Source organism: Triturus cristatus, chromosome 12 (genome assembly GCF_964204655.1).
Source record: "Triturus cristatus chromosome 12, aTriCri1.1, whole genome shotgun sequence".
NCBI lineage: Eukaryota > Metazoa > Chordata > Amphibia > Caudata > Salamandridae > Triturus > Triturus cristatus.
In genome coordinates this window covers 85,758,313-85,781,296 of record NC_140595.1, presented here as the reverse complement: position 1 = coordinate 85,781,296, position 22,984 = coordinate 85,758,313, and the positions used below count along the sequence as shown (strand labels likewise).

Sequence of the window (22,984 nt, the reverse complement as noted above, 5' to 3'; positions counted from 1 at the left end):
CTTGGCCCAGTTTTCAAAGACATAGTAGGACAGGCTACACAGTAGGAGTGACAATTGACCACAAACACCAAGGTTGGGGTCCAGTAGCCCGTGTGCCCTGTGGCCCACGAATGATGTTCTAAATGTCTGTAGTGGTAAGAAAAATACCTTTCATGTCACATCGGCAGCGGTGGACCAGCCTCAGTCTCTTGTCAGACTGACATGCGACTGACTGTCCCAGCCCCACTGGCCTGAGGTACCAGTTAGTCAGAAAATGTTGCAAATTCCCAATTTCTCTACCTATGCGCCCTCACCTTGAGTAAAGGTGACAGGCAACTGGTTGAGTTACAATCGTCTAAAAGACCACTAGAGTGCATAAAGCGAGTCTGAGTGCCCCAGCAGTTTTGTTGGGTATGGGGGTGTTATATACCTGTCCACAACAGAATAATGTGTATTCCTTCAGGGCTGGTTTCCAGGCTAGAAAGCTGATGATTGATTCCTAGATCCGTCCTGCCCTCTGAGCATCTCTCTGGCCCTCACCCATCCGAAGGTTTTATCTTTGTCTTGTCTGACCAGCCCTGGAGAGAAAAGACACTGTCAGACACAAGACATCTGCCTGGGGCTACCCTGAACCTCCTTGTCCTTTGGAAGCCTTGACCAATGGGAGATTTTGGGAGTGCTTGGTGTGGCATCCTGTGTTCTGTATCTAAGGGATGGTGATTGAACTGTTCTGTAACCCGTGCATCATCCCTGGAATGTTATGATAAAGGATGTGGCGCAGCAGTCAGAAGCCCAGGCAGATGCTGGGCTGAAGCTGCGGATGGAGCCTTCCACTACGACTTAACCTGAATAAAGTGAAATAACCCAACGCAGTCCTTCTACTTCTCATTTGACAACTTAACACTTGGTACATGCACGAGTGTGTTTTAAATATACAATCCCTCGGGCACAAGATCACACTAGCTTTCAAGACTGCCGCCTTGAGCCAGAATTTATCATTTAGAAACGTGCGACGAACTCACTGCAAAAATACCAAATGTAAACACCTCCTGCCGAGCAAGAAGACAGGCTGTTTAGCCACCTAAAAGTAGCAATGCCACATGCAATTAACAAAGCAATTAAATTAACTCATTTTATATCATTCCGCACTGCAGGCTCGGCTTTCTTATGTTCTATATCCCAACACTTTTCATACTCATATAGTTTGTACAAGGGCAAAAATACGCAAATCATGTAAATTTCCGACAAAAGAACTACGCGGCAAACCCTTTTCTTCAAAGGTAACCTTGTGGTATTGACATGATCGCCATGCTTTCTGTCTCAGTAGATGTTATGTTCTGTTAACAAAGATTTTGGTGTGTCAAGGCGCTAAAGAAAACACTACTAGACTATGGTTTGGTAGTTCTGATTCCAGAAAGACTTTGCCCCATTCTTAGACTGTAAACAACATGTTTTACTACACCCAGTTTTATATCACTTGGACATCTTACCGACCTCGAAAGGGTGAAGGGCTGAGTCGGCCCTGCCAGGATTTAATGTAAGGGGGGGCGCCTAACACACTTTCCTAGCTCTGCCAGGACAAGCCCTGGGGCTAAAAGGTTAGAAGTGTGCTTAATATGGAGTAAAGTCGTCGTTGAATACAGCTTTTCCAGAAGAAAAGGGCTCTTAGGTCTGGATGGTTCTGAATAAAGAAGCACTGATAAGCCTCAAAAGCCCATTTCACGGTGGGACATCCGGCTTGGTCGCACAAAAGATGGCAATTTCCAGACATTGTACAGCAGCGCCGAGGCTTCCCGTCGCGGTTCCCTTTGATGCTTCCTCGGGCCAAGGACTTGTAGACAATGGGTTGGGTTTTTTGGAAGCACAGATTGGCAGGTGCATCAGATTGAATGAACCGGCTTTTTATTTGACTTGCACGGTGTCTCTCATGATCATCCACTCACCAGTCACTTTCTTTTTCTGATAACACTGTGCATTCTCGGATAGTCTTAATGTTCATCTAAAGATCCATGGCTTATGTATGTATGTATGTGGTATTTGTATAGGGTGAACCAAGGCAAAAGCAGCAGAGCGCGGTACGGTGTCCAAAACAAGGTTACCTCAATAAGTGATCGGAGAGGTAGAGGGTTGGTGGACTGTTACTGTTTCATGGTGTAGTTTTCTGTAAACAAACGCACCTTCAACTAGTTCCTGGACTGCAGCATGGTTGGCGTGATCCTCATGGACACGGGAATGTTGTACGCGATCCTGGATGCAAAGATGAATAACTGTTGTTGTATGTAAGTAACTATGTGGTATTTGTGTCGAACGAACCTACCCAAAAAGGCTGCAGAACTTTGCCCAGAAACAACAGCAAGCATGCTTTCGACATGTGATACGAGAAGTAGCTGGTTATTGAATACTGCGTGGTACACGAGTGTTCTTTAAAAAGAGATATCTTCAACCCTTTCCAAAGTTGGAACAGGGTTGGGGCGGTCCTTAAGGAAACGGATGGAGCTCCAGATACTGGGTGCATAGATGCACAAGGCCTGCTGCCTCGTTTTTCCTTTCTTACACTTCTTAGCCTGGAGTCTGATGCGGTCCTGGCTGTGGGTGTGCCGAGAGCCACCACAGATGACTTTGCAATATTTCAATTCAATTCAATTCAATAATACTTTATTTCGACCTGTTTCGGATATAAAAGTAACAATAAAAACACAATACAATAAAATACAGAATAAAAACATCATCAGTTAATAAAAGACAACATTTTTTCAGCTAACACCCCAGATTAGTCTAGGCACTGTTTCGAATTAAAAAACTCCTTTTTATCCAGAATGCATGGAGATACTTGGAAAGTGCAAACACAATGTGGGCTGCTGTATTAGATTTAAAGACTCTAAGTGCATCTGCATATTTACGAAAGCCCAGGTTCCTACAAACAGGTATAATCCAGTGCTTCCGAGCTCTGCTATACATGGGACAGAAGAAAAGAATGTGGCATTCATTCTCTAGATCCGAGCCACAGCCAGGGCATTTGGAAACCCCGGAGCTAGACCACTTGTTTGTGAAACATGCAAGGGGGAGGCAGCCGAACCTCCATTGGATGTATAACTTTCTGGCCAGCACAGGGTAGATTACATTTAAATAATCCTCAAAGGAGTATACAGATTTGTACTCTAAAAATGAATTTACCATAGGACCAATGTGTGAGTTATGCAGCCAAACACTAGTGCATCTAGCTCTATATGACTGGGTAAGGTGTTTTCCTGAGATCACACTACAGGCAATCGCTGGCTGGTACCACAAATCCGCAAGACCCATTAACATTAGTTCCTGTTTGACATAGGAGAGCCAGGGGATGTGCGCAGCTTTGCTCAGGTTTAATACTTCCTGCAGTTCGGTTCTATATTGTGTGAGTTCAGGAGTTAGCCATAATTTCCTCCAGAATCTAAGGGGTTTAAGAGACAATTCCTCCTGGATTGGGAGTAGGCCCAGGTCAAGCCGAAGAGGAATAAGGGGGGTACTCTGCGGGAGCATTAGCAGCTGCCTCAAGAATCTGTTCTCCGCTTTAGTTAATTCGGGACTCACAACATACCCCCATAGTTCACCCCCATACAGGGCCGCTGATCTAGCCCTGGTTTTATAAATTTCTAAACCTGGGTTTATGGGCCTATATGTTGAGGCATTGTTCATTTTCAATATTCCACCCGCTGTTTGAGTCAGTTTAAGCTGGGATTTTAAGAGATGGGGCACCCAGGAAAAGTTTTCGCTCAACGTGACACCTAGGTATTGAAAGGTCTGCACTCTCTCAAGCGAAACTGTGTCCAGTATAGGAGGGGGTCTGGTGCGTCGTGGGGGATTAAAAATCATGAATTTAGTTTTGTCTACATTGATTTGTAGACCATGATCAATACAGAATTTGTGGAACCCAACCAATGTACGCTGTATCCCCATGGGTGACTTAGCTAATAAGAGAGTATCGTCGGCAAACATTATTGCCGCGATTTTCTTACCTGCCAGCCTGGGTGCATCGTTGTTTAAGACTGCATCCAGGCGAGAGATCAACCCATTCACGTACAGGCAGAACAAAGTGGGGGCAAGGACACACCCTTGCCTAACTCCCTTGTCTACCGGGAACCTTGCGGACAAAACTCCTCCCCTCGCACACCTGACTTGCGCAAAATTCTGAGTGTGCAATCTCACTAATATGTTCAACAAAGCATTAGGTACTCCCATGTCCCGGAGAACAGCCCACAATTTCCCCCTAGGCACAGTGTCAAATGCTGAACGGAGATCAACGAACACCATATAGAGGCTGCCACCCTCTATAGTGACGGTCTTCCAGTATAGCATAGCTAGGCGGAATAGCTGATCCGTGGTGGATGTTTTACTCCTAAAGCCAGCCTGGTAGGGTGACAAAATATTATTCTCATTGATCCACTCTTGCAGGCGATCTAAAATAAGTCGCGCAAATATTTTTTGGGGGACATCAATGAGACTGATAGGTCTGTAATTTGCTGGGAGCAGAGGCGACCCCTTTTTGTAGATAGGTATAATCTCTGCTCCCAGCCACGACCCGGGAACTTCAGCGCCTCGCAAGATGTTATTAAATAGAGCGCACAGATACGGTGCCCAAATCAGGGGCTGGTCCTTAAACATGTCACCTGGAAGTTTGTCTAAACCTGGGGCTTTGCCCCACATCATTTTTCCCAGGGCAATGATAGTATCCTCGTATGTAAAGGCCAAGGTCTCAACCTCGTCAACTCCAAGTGCAAGTGGATAAAAATGCAGAACATCTAGGTCAGAAGATCCTGCATAGAGAGACTTAAAATGGGATTCCCAAACCCCGGGATCTAAATTTACTTCTATAGCCTTGCTGGGTTCTGCAGTCCCATTGTTTACAATTGCCCAGAATCTCCGCGAATCCTTACTAGTAAGTGCAGAGGCAAGATCGTGCCAGCGCTCCCAATCCCAGGCAATTTTTGCCTGTTCCATTATTTCCTTGTAGGAGCGTCTGAGGGCACGAATAGTTGAACTATCCGTGCCATCCTTAATTGCATTTACCAAAAGAGTTTTTGACTTCCTGCACGCCGCGTTATACCAGGAGGAAGGGCGGGGCACCATAGGTTTATTGGAGGTTACAACTGGGTTAAAAATATCGGCTAATGAGACCACCAAGTCCTGGTGAAGAGTGAGCAAGTTCACAGAGGGAGCAGAATGCTCTTCCGCGATCAGGATATCCCGTGCCTTGGTGAGAAAGGGGAGAATAGTTGAGTATAATCTAGGGAGGGCATCCCTCTTATCTTGCAGTTTCGCCCATTTGACACGCCGCCTGTTATTAGATAGAACAAGGCCAGGGTCAGATGGCAGTTCGGGATGTCGCTTTAAAGCAAGAGGGGATAACATCTTTAGCACCAGAGCGTTATGATCGCTATCAATCCTGGTCAGTACCTCCAGATCCACGATCTTTGGCCAAAGCCTTGTCTCGACCATAACATAGTCTAGATGAGATTCGTGATCTTTTTTGTTGTACGTGCATCTAGACGGAATGTCCGAGGGTTTCCTACCGTTAACCGCCCTAACTGAATTGTGAAGGGTAAGAGACATAATCTGTGTAGCTAGTGGGGACCAGGCCTTAGCAGGAGCAGAGTTGCATGGAGGAATTCCCCAGAACTCATCCTCTTCCAACAAGGCTCCCTCGTCCATCCCTGGTAGGGGCTCATAATGGCAGTTAAAATCACCTGCAATAATAAACTGGATCTCCCGATTCAAAGAGTCGAGAAAAGCTGAAAGTTCTCTGATGGTTTGAGATTCTCTAGCCAATGCTGTGGGGCGGGAATAAACATTGATTAGGGCTAGTTTAAAAGAGGATTGCCATGTCAGTAAGACACATAAAATGTCAGCTGAATTGGTCTCTATTAGTTCTGCATTGCAACCCAGATGGATACCAACCCACATGGACAGGCCGCCGGACGGCCTCCCAATGCCACCCCAACGTGCCATGGTATTAAAGGCTACAAACCCCAATCTATGGGCTCCCTCCCTAGCCCAAGTCTCTTGGAATAAAATCACATCGTAGGTGTCTACAAAGGAACCCCATTCAGGGCACTTAAGTTTGGTGCTTATTCCCGCCACGTTCCATGATATTATGGACATTTGCTGGACGTGGCTATTGGGTAGAGATGGAAAAACAGTTGAATGGGGTAGACTCTGCGATGGGTTGAGTTCAATGGGATCCTCGGGGGCAATGATGTCATTGGCTAGATTTTCTGTGGGGTGTTGCTCGATTAGACTACAACCAATACTCTCAAGAGAGTGACCAGAGCTGATCGCTTCAGGGGGAGAAGGTACCTCCCTACTACAGGGAAGCATATTGCCTTCATGAGTTGACTCAACCTGTGGGGAAGCCTGAGTCCCGTCTAGCGACCATATCAGTCAGTCAACCTGATCTAACTGGCTGTACCTGTTGTAGAGGGGGATAAAAGTGCGGGACACGGTATGAGCTTCTCGCCTTGAATGCCCGACACGCCCCCTTCGGGAATGGGATACAAGGGACCATTCAGTTTCTTGACTATCTGTGGATTGACTAGGATAGAAGTAGGAAAGAGGGCATGTTGCAATTTTTGTTTCAAGGTGGGAAAATCCCCCCCTGCAGATATACTCCACTGTTTCGGGGTCCCTAAAATTGACTAGGACACAATCACCCTGTATAGTTTTATGAGTATGCCCTATCCAGCCCACCCTTCTAACCATAATAATCTCACTGTTGACATGGGGGGGGCAAAGGCCTGTGGGTACACAGCCATTGCATCGTCTTATTCTTTAGGGAGATGTAATCTTCTGTGATGGCTTCACTTATTTCGGGGACTCCTGTGAGAACGACCACAAGGGGGCAGGATTCGGGAGGTAAATCAATTGTCACAGAAGACCCAAGTGCCTCTCCCAGATCTCCCCTTCTTGTCAAACTTCCACTGACACTGCCTTTTGCCACCAGAGCAGGTGCTGGAATAATGGGAGCAGATGGTTGGATGTTAATGGCCCTGACTTCAGTTTGGAGGGGTGCTGGGTTGACAATATGGGCAGGAGCTGCCTGATCTATAATAGGGTGATTAGACAGTTGCTGAGTGTTTGAATTAATTAGGTTGTTTAAGGGTGCAGCTGGGGTTATCCCATCCGGCCTGTTATTGTGATTGCATTTGCAGGGACGTTGCAATTGTGAGGTGTTATGGACGTTTCCCTGAGCTCCATTGATAATGATCTCAAGCTGTGCCAGGTGAGTTGTTATCCTATCTAACCTAGTAAGAATGGGATCGAGTAGGGTGTGCAGCATTGAGTTAAATTGCAGCGGTGTTACAACCCCTTCAATTTGCAGCGGGATGTTAGATGAAACGCCTGCATCGACCATATCAGTGGGGGGAACTGAGTGCGGGGAGCATAACTCAAGAACTTCACTTAACCTGATAGGGACTTCCATGGTTAGATTGTCCCGGCGATTTGGGGTTTTCTTACCCCCAGAATGAATTCTTTTCCCCCTAGGTGCTTTAGATTTATTCTTTAGGGGCGCTATCAGAGTTTTATCCTTTTTATTGCGCAGGATAGGGCCTAAGCACGGCGGTGGAGGGGGACTAATTTTCGATGAAGTTAATAGTTCATCGCAGCTCAAGGTGTCACTTTGTGGAGTGTCATCAATAAATTGGGTCAGTAGGAGTGCAGATGATTTAGCGCCTGTACAATTAGAAATACCCTCAATTGCTCGAGGAGTACAAACAGAAGCTATGGGACCCAGGGAAGACCGTCTGGCCTGGGCAAGTTCTTGCGAAACCCTTCGTTCCATAAGAACTATGCCCTGGTCTATCACTGAGTTGGCTCTGATGATGAAATTATCTAAGGTGCCCGTAAGGTTGTCGTTGCGAGCAGGAATCCTGCCCGTTTTAGAGGCCATTGCGCTAAACTGAGTATGGGGGAAACAATTGCGTTGGAACGTTAGAGTACCCACAGCTATGACAGGCAATGCCTAACACCCACTGTGCCCACTAAACTCTATCAACCCGCAAGCAATACGACAATGTGGATGTAGAGGCCAAATCAAACCTGCACCCAAGTCCGTGAATGAAAGGGACGTGGCCCGGACCGGACTCTTGCGAGCTCGAACGGGCTACAACGGGCCCGCCCTTGGCCCGGGCTTCGCCCGCGCTGCGATCCGCGCTGCGGATTCGCGTAGACGGGACTAAGTAGTGAAGGGGGCGGGGCTGCCGGAGGAGGAGCAGGTGAGCTGAATTAACGGAGCGCAATGCTCCCAGGTCCTCGCAGTCCCGTTGTATTAGGCAGTTCAAGGGCCCCACAAGCAGCGTAGCGTCCTGGGCACAAAGAGCAAAAGGAAGACCCAACCTTCAGCACGCCAGCCGAGCTTTTAAGTGGTGGTGAAAGAGCCTGCGAGCGGCTCCCGCGCAGCGGGGGCCGCGAGGCGTGGCGTCGGAATGACCAGCGGGAAGAGGAACAGGTGAGCTGGATTAACGGAGCGCAATGCTCCCAGGTCCTCGCAGTCCCGTTGTATTAGGCAGTTCAAGGGCCCCACAAGCAGCGTAGCATCCTGGGCACAAAGAGCAAAAGGAAGACCCAACCTTCAGCACGCCAGCCGAGCTTTTAAGTGGTGGTGAAAGAGCCTGCGAGCGGCTCCCGCGCAGCGGGGGCCGCGAGGCGTGGCGTCGGAATGACCAGCGGGAAGAGGAACAGGTGAGCTGGATTAACGGAGTGCAATGCTCCCAGGTCCTCGCAGTCCCGTTGTATTAGGCAGTTCAAGGGCCCCACAAGCAGCGTAGCGTCCTTTTAGCGCTCCGCTTTGGGGCTTCAGAGGAAAGATTCAGTGCAGTTGAGCGAGATTCTGCTGTGCACGACTTGTGCTGACGCTGTCTTCCTGTGACTTTGCAATATAATTGGGGGTGCTGGTCGTGATAGCTTTGTAAATGATTCCGCTGGTTTTGAAAATGATGTAGGCGGATAGGAAAGCCAATGGAGTTCCTTCATGATGAGGTGACGTGATCCTATTTCTTCCTGCCCTGGATGAGATGTGCTGTAAAATGTAGGATGCCCTGACGGTCTGGCAGAGTCGAGTACGGGAGGCCATGGAGCAGCCATCACTAGCATTCAGAGGCTGGAGAACGAGGGCTTGAACAGCAGTTCTAAAGTCACTATCTGGAAGTACAGTTTCACGTTCTTTAGAGGAGAGAACTGGTACCAGGTTGTCTTTTCTTTTTTCTTTCTTGCAATGTGTTCCTTGAGGGTGAGACTGGCCGGTGTCCAAGGTGAATCCAAGTGATTTGCCATTCAGTGAAAGTTGGAGTTTGAAGCCATCAAGGTTCATGTAATTGAGCCAGGTTGGTACTATTTCTACCTTGTTTTTGTTGACAAATAACAGAGATTCTGTCTTGGTTGGGTTGTGTTTCAGCAGGTACTGGATATTCAGGTCTGGATGAGGTGGAGGCAGTGTCTGCCTCAATGGATGTCTGGACCAAAGGAGACTTTCGGGCACATTTGTATATCGTCAGCATATTGGTGAACATTAAATTTGTTGATGTCCCAAGGGGCTCATGGAGAGGTTTGAGATGACAGGGGAAAGTATGGAATCATGAGGGACTCTGCAGGTTATAACAATCTTTTGGGTGTTGGAAGGTGGATATGTGAATCTGGTATCGATTAGAAAGACAGGAGGAGAACATATGAAGGACATTGCCAGTGAATCCAATTCGAGACTCCAGTGTGTGGATGGGGGTTGGATGCTCGACTGTGTTGAAGGTAGCTGCGAGGTCTAGTAATATCAGGAGGCAGGGATCATCTTCATTTTTCATCTTCAGCTTCTTAACTCTACTTCCCCTCCATAGATGGTGAGCCTTTCAGCCAGACATGTGAGCGCACAGGAAAGGATGGCTTTGTAAATGATGCAGCTGTTTTGAAGATGGTGCCGGCTATCAAGGAGAGCCAATGCTGTTCCATCAAGACAGGGGGGATGGGATCATATTTCTTCTGGCCCTAAATGACATGTACTGCCTGTAGGATGGCCTTTTGTGAATGGGGACCGTGCAAAGTCTGGGAGGCTGTAGAGAAAGGAAATGCTACCAACCATAGGCAAGGGAATGTGTAATTGAACAGCAGTTTTGAAGTCCCTTCCTACAAAAAATAGTTTTACTTTCTATGAGTGTCAGGGTGCATTGTTTTCAGATACCCTGTGATAGCCTGGCAGGTGCCCTGCATAGATTTTCTGCAAACTGATGGTTGCGGGTTCCAGTACTAAGGTCGCTGACTACGCTTTTGATATATTTTTAACAATAAACAAGGGAGAAGAAGTTATCTGGTGGCATCCAAGTTCACAGCCTGCCACCATGCAGCCTAATCCAAACTTCCGCAGTTGACTGATGTTGTGTGATTCTGTGCAAAGCACTTTATTCCACTATGGCTTCTAGTGTATAAAATGTATAAGATAATGTGGAATTCAAATATTTAAAGTCCCTTCTTGATAAAAACAATCTTTTGTCGTCACCAAACCTTCTATTTAATGTACATTTCTCCACCGCTTCCCAGCTGTTTGTGCACTATACAAATGTCAATGCATTCATAGAATAAATGGAGAAGCAAGTTTGATGGAATAGGATGATTTATCCCAGATCTTCTGTGCACAAAGGGCATGGATTGTGTGATTGCATGAGCTGCACGAGGAAAGAAGTTAACGTTTGCAAAATACTAACATTGTACCAAGATAAACATACCACCATGCACAGTCTATCTATATTATCACTTTCCTGACACTAAAGTTCGATATATAGGTATCTAGTGGACTCATATTGTGAGAGCGAATTTCAGCCTACCGCACTAAGCATCCTGGGGCTTGTAGTTTCAATTTGTCTATTGTCAGAGAAGAGGTGTGGCGCCGCGGCCAGGGTGACTGCCTCGGGAATCTGGGGCTCACGGTTTGATCCCCAGCGCCGGCGGCAGATTAGCCCAGCACCATGTGACTCTGGGCAATAGCTTGCTTAATCTTCCCGACGGCCCCCAGCGCCTAGAGACCCTTACGGGTGATTGTTCGCACTTTACAAATGTGGATTATTATTATGCGAGCGTCACTACAGGTCCTGGAATGCATGTTGGCTGAAAACCCAGGATTGGGAAAGAGTCAGACCCATGACGCAGGCTCAGCGTGTCCTCGTGCATCAAGCACCTTTATTCAATCCTCATGCTTGTAGGTTACGCAAAGATATTTACAATTCAGAAGCCGACTGTTGGAACAATTGTAACACAATACTCATCATCTGACATAGCGTGCCTTAAAGACATCTAGCAAGAAATGCTAAAAGCATGCTCAAATTAGACTGTTGCTTTTCTGCTCCATTTGCAGACGGGAGGGCCATTTATATTAGTCAACAAGGTTTACATATAGCAAAGGTCTCAGGTTTCCCATACCCATGCATGAGCAGTTCTTCTAGTCCAGGTTTTTTGACGTTCTGAGACTTGGGGGTCTGTTTTATGATGTTAGAAACAGGATTACAAATCCGGTTTTACAAAAAAAAGCAGAAATTGATAGACTGCTCGCGAATTGAACTTGGAAACTCAAGGGCTCCATAAAAGAGATTTTAAGGTAACAAAATCTGAAAAATTCATGCATATTAATAGAGTTTCGTACTTCCCTTGACATGTATGCTTTGTGGTCATGAAGAATAAATATGTCACCAGAATGCACATCTATGTAAATAGGGCTGCCATGAGTTCAACACCTTGTGCAATCACAACTACCATAGTGCCAAATGGCAGCCCGCTAACAACATGTCACTTTCAATACAACAATCCCAATGTCCCTGTCATCACTTACCAACACCAGAGAGGCAACACGCTTGTCAAGCGCTACATAGCGGCAAAGTGGCCCCATGTTATGGGTGATATTATCAACTAGTCATTACTTTTTAATTGAAATCACTGTGCATTCTGAGACAGCTTCAAAGAGGCCCATGTCATGTGTGATACTTTAAGTGAGTTTTAGCTTCTTGGCCTTCACAATGTTGAATTCTGATTCTGTGCATGGACACTGGCAGGCAAAGTGGTGTTGATTGATAAACTAGGACTAGCTGAAAGAGTTGCCACACGACTTGGAGCCACTTGGCAGCTAAGCGAGAGACTTTCATTTTCACTAATATGAGGACGGGCTCACAATTTGCAGCAAGCAGAGACTGGTCTCACTCAATATGAGGCCACCGGGTGACTTGAGGGTCTGTACAAGGGCAGAAGGGGAAGACAATGCCATAAACCTTGCCTATAAATTCCAGAAGTGTGCAGCTTTTCCTATCTCTGTGTGGGACCACACTGCCGATGGTCCATAGGTTGAGTTTCCTGGCTATTAATATCCAAAGCCGTTGTTGCAATGTACGCGTGACCAAAAGTCATCGCAACAAATGCGCCACAGTTTTAATTTTCCCACTCGCCTGCTGTGCACCAGTACCCACAGTGCGCTTGCATACATACTGCGCATGTATGCACACACAGGCATATATTTACTGTTGCCTCTAGCCGCAGTTATGGTGGGGTAAAAATTATTATCGAAAGTAAAGTAGGTGTATATCTATGCTTCCCCACAAAAGAGGACAGATGATGTTGAACCAGCTGAGTCAACCTTTTCTCTCAGACTTCAACTGGAAAGTGAATGTGAGGAACAGGGATTTCCTATAAGCATCCAGAAGCTGTATATTTTACAATATTTCAGGAAAGTTAATTTTCTGGTGACCCAAATATAAGTGCCCCAAATATTCTAGGCCTGGCGTTAGAACTCCAAATTATCCTGTTGTACAACGACTGGATTATTTCTGTGTATTCGTCTTTCAAGAGGAAACATAAATACAGCTAGTTTTGTGGCATACAGTGGTATTTCCGTGTCTCCACTTACTTAGGAGAGGACGCATAGAAATATAGCTAGTACTAAAAATGTGTCATGCAGAAGTATTTCCATGCCTTCTCTGCACTTTCAAAGGAGGTACAGAAATACAGCATGCCTCAAAAATATAACATACTGTTGTATTTCAATAGCTCTTGAGGCTTCCGAGAGACACAGAGAAAGAGGAGAGCCCGCTGCTGAATGCCAAAGCTGCCTACTCTTAATCCAACCACATAACTCCTTCTTCCACCACCATACATTACATCTTTTTATCTCACCCTTGTAGATTCGTCTTCATCGTCGCTTTCTCCTTTTGTCGCTGTTCTCCTTTCTTTCCCTCCTTTCTGCCTCTCTCTCTTCCTCGAGTCAAACTCTTCGAATGAAAAAGAGTCTCGGCCCTCAAAAATGATTGCCAATGACAACCACCGCACAAATTAAGCATGGCTCACCCCGGCATTGCTTAAACCATGGGTGTAGCTATCAATAGTGCATTAGGTTCAGTGGCACCGGGGCCTGCAGGAGCCTGAGGCCTTCTTCAACTCAACTGACGGATTCTTTTTTAAAGTACAAAACCTGGAAACGGGTTAGTAATTCCCTTGGCTGCTAATTCCGATGGCGCGCTTGGCACGCATCTGTCCTAGGCCTTGGCATCTGTCCTTCTGAAGAGAGCGCCCTCCCTGCACTGCAAGGCACTCCTCCGCCGGGGAATAGGAAGAACTCTATAAAAAGTGATTAGGCGCCTCAGGGGCCTAATGGACGGCACCTGTGCCCGGCGCGGGCCGCTACGCGCGCGCCCTCACCTGCCGGGCCCGGCGATGCGCCTGTCACTCTCCCTGCCGGCGCGCGCCGCTCCGGAGCGCGGCGTCCGCAGAGGTGTCTCGCGCTTGACACGTTTCAAAACTTTGTGACTGAAGATGTATTTCCGACAGCCTGAGGAGACCGCGCGCGCCTTGTTCATATCAGCTGCGCAACGAATGCAGGCTCGCGGCTTTCACCGCACACCTGCGTCTTTCAGGAGCGCGCGACATGAGGGGAGTGAAGCGGGCTCAACGTGATCAGAGACGGACCCTGCTCCATTCTGAAGAACAAATGCTGTCAGCCAGGGCCGGCCATTGCTCAGAATGCGCCCGGGCAAAACTAAATGTGGCGCCCCTACTTATCCCACGCCCCTCAAATGTTCTCCTCCCTCGCCGTTACACTTGAGCCTTTTCTCAGCCCAGTATTTAGTGTTTACTTTGCCACAACTTTACAGTTCTGATTTTGTGCTATACTTTGTGTGAGAATGAAAAACCCTGCTCTGCTGTCTGGACCTGTTGTATGTGGTAGGGTACCCATGATGTCTGCATAGACTCTCCCGAGGGTTACCGCGCTGTACAAGCATTCATTCATTAATGCATGAGTGAAATACTCACTGCTGCTATTCTAGCTATGTAGTCTTCATCAGAAGATCCCTAAGTAACAGTGGATGTTGTGAAGCACATCTGGAAAAGAGACATGGCAGTGTTGAGAGTTATGGAAGGTCTGTGCCCTACCTACTTCACTGCTCTTGACTTTAGAGGAGCATTTGCATCTTATCCAATGGCTTTTCTTCCTCTTCCTTTGTGTGCCCCTCCCCTCGAATATGCTTTTTAACGTCATTTTGATTGGATGATTGTAATCTCAGGGAACTCCGTAGTTCTTTTAGCATTCAGAAGTGCATGCGTTTTGTTTCTCTCCTCCAGTCTACTGCCCCCCCCAAGAAACCCATCCCTCACAGGCCCCATGTGTTGCCCCCACTATCTTTCCATTTCTTCCCTCACGCAAAAGTGCAAGTCTTCAGAAAATTATTTAGGGGACTAATTACGTATCCAGTTCACAATGATATCATAAGAAACAACGTCACATCATAATGTCGTACCCTTAAAAAATCCCCAACTTAAAACTATAGGGGCCTATTGGAAAAAAAATACCATTTAAAATAATCTTGCAGAAAAGTGAAACAATATATATTTTTGTGTACCTTTTTATAACACACTTGAAGATTTTTCACAGCTCAAGGTGCAGCTGAGTCAGAAATAGAGGAAACAGACACGAGTTTCTTTTATCATTACATATTTAAACTCTATTTAGAGAATAATCAATATATGCTGAGTGTTTTTTTAACAGTAAGACTCGGTGTTAATGCATGTTTGCTTTTCACTGATGTCATTTGTCCATCTCTAAAGTACAAAGGGGCTGCACATTTGCAGTTCCTTATGTGATAGAACGTTTAACGTTGTAAAGTTCTCAGTCTCTTTTCGGATAAGAGCTTTAAAGATAATTACCCCACTCAGCCAAACATAAATAGGATGATATCAGTGGAAAGGGGGTTTCAAAAGACACTGGGGTCTGGTAACACGCATACTATATTTGTACACGCAAGCAGCTTCAGCGCAGGGGTCCAGGGTGACATCTTTCAGCTTCCTTCTATATCCAGTAAGTGGAACAGAGTCCTCTAAGATGGTGGTGGGACTTCATACATCCGCAACCACTGACTTCTGCCCAGCTTCACGCCTCCCCATCACACTCAGCTTATGTGTGCGTTTTTGTTCTTATTTAACCCCTTACTAGTTCCACATGGCTTCCTCCAAGTACGGTATTTAGTTTGTAGCTTTGCAACCGTCTTCCAAGTATGGTATTTACTTTGTAACTCTGTGACCACTCCACTGTCCCCCCCCCCATCCATCTTGGATTGAGTATTTATTTTTATTTTATTTTTAAAACTTTTTTCCCACTGCGTCACAACACATACGTGCACATGCACGTGAACTAATCGTTGCGCTGGCCCTTTGTTTTCTTTTTTTTAACCCACCTTTTTTTCCTTTACTGATGCTCTGTCGCTTTAGTCAAAATCCATTTTTTTTCTTATAAGCCGATGTTGAATAGTATCAGGAATAATATTGGCAAAAAAAGGCAAGACCTGTTGGTTTTGCCAACTCTTATCCAAGAGTCTACAAAGACACAAGCTCCGGTGCATGAAATCTGCCAAGGAACAATACACGTGAGAGCCCCCTTAGAATGCTTGGAGCGGATTACAGTTCGCATCATACTCTACACAGACAAGAACAGATCCAGGAGCGATGATTCTGGCTGGCAAACACCCTCCCCTGCTCTTCCAAGTAGGATTTTGCAAACCATGGAGACATCTCTTTGTCCAATTCTTAATTTCCAAGTTCACTACAGGGTAATAGATGCCCAAGCCTACAGGGAAAAATACCCCCTTCTTATATAGTTTGCTGCGTGTTATTATATTTTCATGACACTTTATACCTCCTTTATAATTCATGATAATTCAAGTGTATATCGGATTTATCCATAAATTCAAATTAATTTTGTAGAATTTGAGAATGCCTTGCATTTGATTGCATTTGCCATAATACATCAGCTGTACCGGTCATGATAACTTGATCTTCAGATGTGTCGATATTTGTTACTCATTCTCAAGAGTGATTATACCATTTTCTTAACAAAACAATAAAATAACATCTCAACCATCCTATCATGGTGACACCCACACGTGTAATCTAGTTTAAAGTGGTCCTTTCTATAAATAGCTTTATGGCGCAAATAGATGATTTTAGGTTATCACACATTAAAAGTTTCTTAGCTCAGAATGTTTATATAAGAATGGGGCATAACATTGGTCATTGGTATTAAATAACAACAAAAGTGAAAAAATCAACAATGCAATGTTCTTGAACTGACTCATCTGGTTTGCAAACCTCACTATTTTTTATACACTAGGGGCCTATTAGGATGGCGGGCGGAGCGGTGCTGGGACCGCCCGCCAGTGGTGCGGCGGTCCCGCACCGGCAATTAGGATGCCACCGCCACGGTGGCGGTGGCATCCCCCATCCACTTCATTGTGGCGGGCGGTGAAAACAGCACCGCCCGCCACAATGCTTTGCTTGCACATTGTGCATTTGCATGCACAACGTCGCAGGCACCGCGCGGTGCCTGCCACATCGTCCATGCAAATGCAGGGGGGTACCATAGGTACCCCCATGTGCACACCCCATCCCCCCAACATCCTGGGGGCCCGCAACAGGCCCCCAACTGCGGAATCCGCATGCCTTGATGCCGGCACGGAAAGGCTGCTTTGCGCTCCCATTGTAATATGAATGGCGGTGTCTAGCAGACACCGCCACCATATTCAACCCTTTTCCGCCCGGTCGATGAGTCGACCGGGCGGAAAAGCGGCAGACAGTCTTCCTGTCCGCCGCGGTACCCCCGCTATCATAATATGGCGGGGGGGGGGAAATGGGAGGCGGGCGGGGAATGATGTTGGGCGGATCGCCACCGACATGTGGGCGGTGGCGATCCGCCCAACATCAAATAGACCCCTAGGTTCAGATTTTTCAGTTTTTGTAACTAATAATGAAAAAAAAAACGAGCGTGGCAGTGTCAGGAACATTGATTCCTATAGATTTTCTGGTTGATAGAAGGCTGTTCTATGTTTTTTGTTGTTGTTGTTTTTTTTTTACAGTTTTGTGAGTAACAACGAGTAAAGGAGAGTTATCCTATATGTCTGCAGAGGCATGGCTAGGTGGCCGGCGGCCATCATGGAAGAGAAGATAACAGCTCCCTTTTCATCCCTCTCCGCCTTGGGTTGACAGACCGTTCTTCAACCTTTCCTCCCTCTTTCAAGAGCCAACCCCCATCCATGAGACATGCACCCAGCTGAGATGCTCTCTGGCTTCCACATTCTGCTGCGGTACCCAACTGCAGGAGTTTGAGCTTCGGTTACCGTGCGGTGCCACTGGTGCATTGGTACACATCCTTAAATACATTTTCCTCAAATTACACCAAACAAATACGTCCACTGAGCTTGACTACTCTATGGAATTCAAGAAAAGGATTTAAAGAAAGTGGAGCTAACTGGTACATTCTAGTGGATAATTTTTTAAGACATTACTAAAAACACATATATCCAGTGGCGGCTCCCCCATTAGGGCGTTGGGGCGTTGCCCCACTGCTTTCTCGCGGTGCGAGAAGGCAGAAACATAAATGGTAAAAACGACCATTTATGTTTCTGCCTTCTCGCATTGCGAGAAAGCAGAAGTGCCTCTGTGCTTGGTTGGGGGCGGGAGGGTGGGCGGTCATGCTCGAGGGCGGGGGGGAGTGGCTTACCCACTGTTGTAGATACTGAATGTTTGGCCGTCGGCCCTAAGCCGACCAAACAGTCAATACCCACAACAGTGGGTAAGCCACTCCCCCCCCTGCCCTCAAGCACGACCGCCCACTCTCCATGTTTCTCTATGCGGGAGAAAATGGCGCGGCTGGGGCGCTCTCCCCAGCGCCTCACCAGCATTGTGATTGGTGGAGGGAGGGAGGCGGCCTTTCCAGAGCGAGGCGGCCTTTCGTTTCCAGTTGACGAGGAGGAGCTGCAGGAATTGGCGCTGGACCGGACGGCGGGAGTCGGAAGTCGTCGGACCCATCCAGAAGCTCTGTAAGTTTTATTTAATATTTTGAAGTATTAGTAAGTTATTTAACCCCTCCCGCCTCCCCCCATACCCCACCTGACTACCCCATTTCTACCCCCCCCGCCCATTATGCTGGCCGCGACTGTTAACTTCTAGCGAAGGTCTCACCCGGTTCGCGGGCTGCAGCCTAATTAGCTCCATTTTGTGACCCGTGGTCGGCGGCAGGAGATTAACATCAGGCTTAATGGAAAAAGCAGGGCAGAGGCAGACAAAAGGGGAGGCTTGCGGGGGTGAGTTTTTATGGCGCCTGTCAAAGTTCTGGGGCCGAGGGTGTGTTGTGCAGACTGCGCGGCTGGCTCGTGAGATGCCAACCTGCGCCTAGAAGCTTAGCCCAAAAGCCAGTGCTGAGCATTGCAACTTGAGCACTGATTCTCTGACACCTGCCTCGTGCAGCAGGGGATCCGCCCTCATTTTTCCGGCCTTAAGGCTTACACACCCTTGCTGTGTAATGTGTTCCGTTCCCTGCCGTTCTGATACCACGGTGTGAGGGAGGGCATGGGAAACCCCCCCATAAACAGTAATACGAGATTGTGAGTGACGATGCGATCAATTTAAAGAGTGTATTTTAATATATAATATGCGTGTGTGTTCATGCTTTAGTATCACTTGGCAGCAGTGCAATCAAGCAAGCAGTATTGCTTTCAGCAAGCCATAGCAATACATATTAAAAATATCAAATTATTATTGTATTGAGAAAAAAAAAAGCTTTAAATTCGCATTTTTACAATGCATGAACAGTGGGCAGCACTTAAAAGTATAAGGCGAATATGATTTGCCCTGGGAGGCGCTAAAGATGTCAAATTATTGTCCTAAAATGCAAACTGTATACGTTCATCCGGATCTCTGCGCAGCGCAGTCGGTTAATGGTTAAGCCTCAGACTGTCGCCGAGGAGTTAAAAGTATGTTCCCATAAACAAAACTGTGTTCTGCTGTCATCAAATGCACCCTCGAGAGCTGCAATCATTTTACCATCGAACGAAATCCAGTTCTCACTACTAAATTAACCTCGCTTCTACCCCCAACCCTGTGTTTTTGATGCGACAACTACTGTGATCAGAAATGCTACCCCGTCCAAAGCTGATTCTAAGAAAGGCTGTGAAATGATCAGTACAATTAATAACAGCTAGGATAACTCCACAATAATCAGCGTAGCAGAGACTGGCCCCTGTGAAGAAATAAAAACGTGCTGTGTCTAAAAATTAAACCCTGGGTGCTCATTGCCAAAGGTTGCAATGGCTCGTGCATGGCCAGCATGCACGACTCGTCTGCGACAGTTATTTTAAAGGCTTCTTCTGGGCAGGCCTCTAAAATAACATGTGCTTCTCAGCATCTCCAACTAGGGCCTGCAGGGCCCCCGCTGGGACGCACGTCTCGTTCCTCTTCCCGGGTTTGCTGCGTTCTTTCACCAGCCGCCATGCTTTCCCTACACCTACATTTTCTCAATCATGCACTTCTGATATTATAAAGCAAAGATTTGCCCACTGTTTAAAGAAAAAAAGAACTCCCTCCAAACCTGCTTTATAATAGGCTCGATCACTTCGCTTGCGACATAACACTCAACAGCTTCTACGCCCCACAACTTTCAAATGTCACAAGCCGCCACTGCATATATCCTAAAGGAGATTACAAGAAATGCCCCTAAACATTGCAACAAGTTATGGTATATTGAGAGTCCCGAACCACCATAGTTTTTTGGAGAACATTTTGAAACTATGAAGCTAAACTATATATTTTTCAATGCAACTACTTTAAGAATTTAGGTAAAGGCCATAGGTATAACAGCCACTTTATGTAGTCTGGGTAAGTAATCAGAAACTGCCTACAATATTGAGGCAAAGTGTGTAAGTCAGTTTCCTTCATTTATACCTCCTACGTCTTTTCATTGTCCTTCCCTTCCTGTTCTCAACAGGATATTACTCATGCAGTACAGCAGAAAATCTACTAAGAACAGACAGGGTGGGAAGAGAAGAAGTTACACAGTTCTCACAATCTTAAGCTTTGGGCATGGGAGGTACTTCTGAAGTTAACACGATTTTCAGATTTAGACGGCATACATATTTCTTATGTTACACACATTTTTGAGGCTCAAAACTTAAAAATCGAAATAATTTCGAATATTGAATGATATCAATGTCACAATAAAAATAGATCAGAAAATATATAATAAAATAGCTACCATGGCAGCAAAAAAGCACCCACAGACACTACACAACTAATGCTACATCAGCATTGTGTTCATCTAGCTCAAAATATATAACCCCTTCAACACAAGCTTTTCATGTTAATTGAAAATACATTTATGTGTTTTGAATAATGGCTTATTTTCTGAAAATAAAACAATTTGTCCAATTAGCAGCTGTTCAGTTTTTTTTAAATAAAACAATTTTTTAAAATATATTTTTTAAATATTTAGTATAAAAACTAATTTTGATGCCAAAACATCAACTTACCATATTGTGAAACTATGATACCTTTCCCAAGCTAATCTTCATATACACAAAATAACACCCTTTTGTCCCTGAATGCTACGATTGCATATTTAGGGCCTGATTACAAGTTCAGCAGTTCCACCGCCGTTGTTATGTCGGATTCACCGCTGCCGACTAGGCGGTCTGCCTGCCGCATTATGATGTTGTCAGATTGGTATGTGAAAGACCGGCGGAGCACCGACGACACCAACAGCCATTCGCAGACCGCCTCAATGGCAGTCAGGGGAAAGCAGCTGTCATAGGGCGGTATAGAGAAGTTTCACTGCTGTCCAAATTACGAGTTGGCTTTCCGACGAATAGTCCGTGGTGGTGGGACTGCCTTCTTCGAGTCAGCAGAATCAAGGGAATTGTGGTGCATATTCACCTATTTTCTTTTCTTTCCTTCAGTCTCCAACGGGGATCCTGTTCTCCAGGTGCACCCTTCACCTTAGCATCTTGACCCTGAAGAAAACTACCCTTTTGGTGCCGAAATCCAAGTAACATTTTGTACTATTTATCCATTGACTGAACTGGAAACATATGGTCCAGAGTCCAGCAATGGGAAAATACTCGTAAATAAGTATTTTTTCATGTGACATGCATATGTATACACAGCAATCAAAATATAAACACCAGTATCGACATATATGGAAAAATACACACCGCCATCAGAAACACCACCGTGGGGCCAGCGGTCACATCATAATACAGCACACAGGAGACCACTGCCGCAGTGGTCTTATTTGGACCCCAGCGGCGGCGTTATGGCGGTAAGACCGCAGAACTTGTAATCGGGCTCTGTCTGTCCCATCATATCACAGGGATGACTTCTGTCTGTCAAAACTGACTTTAACGTATGATATGCCTCGCCTATCCCATCTGGCAAGCATGAGCTACACAAGCACGGAATGAATAGTATTCCTACTCTAGTTTATGCAACAGCAGGGAAGGTGTTGGATTCTAAATCCAACACCAGTGCACCCCCTACAGCAAGTCGTAGTAATGAATTGCGATGTAATGATCAATCAATCAATCAATCAATCAGGGGTTTATATAGCGCACTACTCATCTGTGAGGGTATCAAGGCGCTGGGGGGGGAGAGTGGCTCTGGATCAGTTGAAGAGCCAGGTCTTGAGGGCCTTCCTGAACGTGTGCAGGGTCGGGGAGTGTCTGATGTTCACAGGGAGCCCCGTTCCACGTTTTGGCTGCGATGTAAGCAAAAGCTCTCCCGCCGGTTCTGTGTCTGCGGATTCGGGGGACGTCTGCCAGGGCGAGATCGGCGGAGCGGAGGTTCCTCTTGGGTACGTGGAAGGATACTCTCTCGTTGAGGTATTTGGGTTCGATGTTGTGGAGGGAGTTGTAGGCGTGGGTGAGGAGTTTGAAGGTGACCCTCCTCTCGGCGGGGAGCCAATGGAGGCTTCGTAGGTGTTAGGTCAGGTGCTCATGGCGCGGTGTCCCGAGGACGAGTCTGGCTGCGGCGTTCTGGATGGTCTGGGGTCTGTGCAGGAGAGTTTTGTTGATTCCGGCGTATAGGGCGTTGACATAGTTCAGTCTGCTGGTAATGGGTGTGTGGGTGACAGTCCTTCTGCAGTTGGAGGGGATCCAGTTGAAGGTCTTACGGAGGATGCAAAGGCAGTTGAAACTAGTGGAGGCAACGGCGTTGATCTGGCGGTTCATGGAGAGAGAGGAGTCAAGGATGATGCCGAGGTTCCGAGCGTGGTCTGTAGGGGTGGGTGGGCTCCCGAGGGCGGAGGGCCACCAGGTGTTGTCCTAGGTGGAGGTGCAGGGACCAAGGATGAGGACCTCGATCTTCTCTGAGTTTAGTTTCAGGCAGCTGTCCTTCATCCAGGCTGCCACGTTCTTCATGCCTTCCTGGAAACATAGTCTGGTGTCTTCGGGATTCTTCGTGAGCGAGAGGATGAGCTGGGTGTCGTCGGCGTAGTATATGATGCTGAGCCCATGCTGTCTGACGATGGCGGCGAGGGGGGCCATGTAGATGTTGAAGAGTGTGGGGCTGAGTGAAGATCCCTGGGGTACTCCGCAGTTGATTTCCGTGGGTTTGGAGAGGAAGGGAGGGAGTCGGATCCTCTGGGTTCTGCCGGAGAGGAAGGATTGGATCCAGTCGAGGGCGGCTCCTTGAATTC

The 22,984-nt window shown here is 46.7% G+C and overlaps 1 protein-coding gene across 2 annotated transcripts in view; it reads right to left on the bottom strand.

Moving 5' to 3' along the window:
* LOC146772655 (islet cell autoantigen 1-like protein) overlaps positions 1–13,453 on the bottom strand; it is a 142,139-nt gene extending 128,686 nt beyond the window's left edge. For both annotated transcript variants that reach the window (XR_014972261.1, XM_085638868.1), the window contains exon 1: positions 13,150–13,453. The gene's annotated coding sequence lies outside the window, so the exon portion shown is untranslated. The remainder of the gene's footprint in view (positions 1–13,149) is intronic.
* Between the last annotated feature and the right edge of the window lie 9,531 nt (positions 13,454–22,984).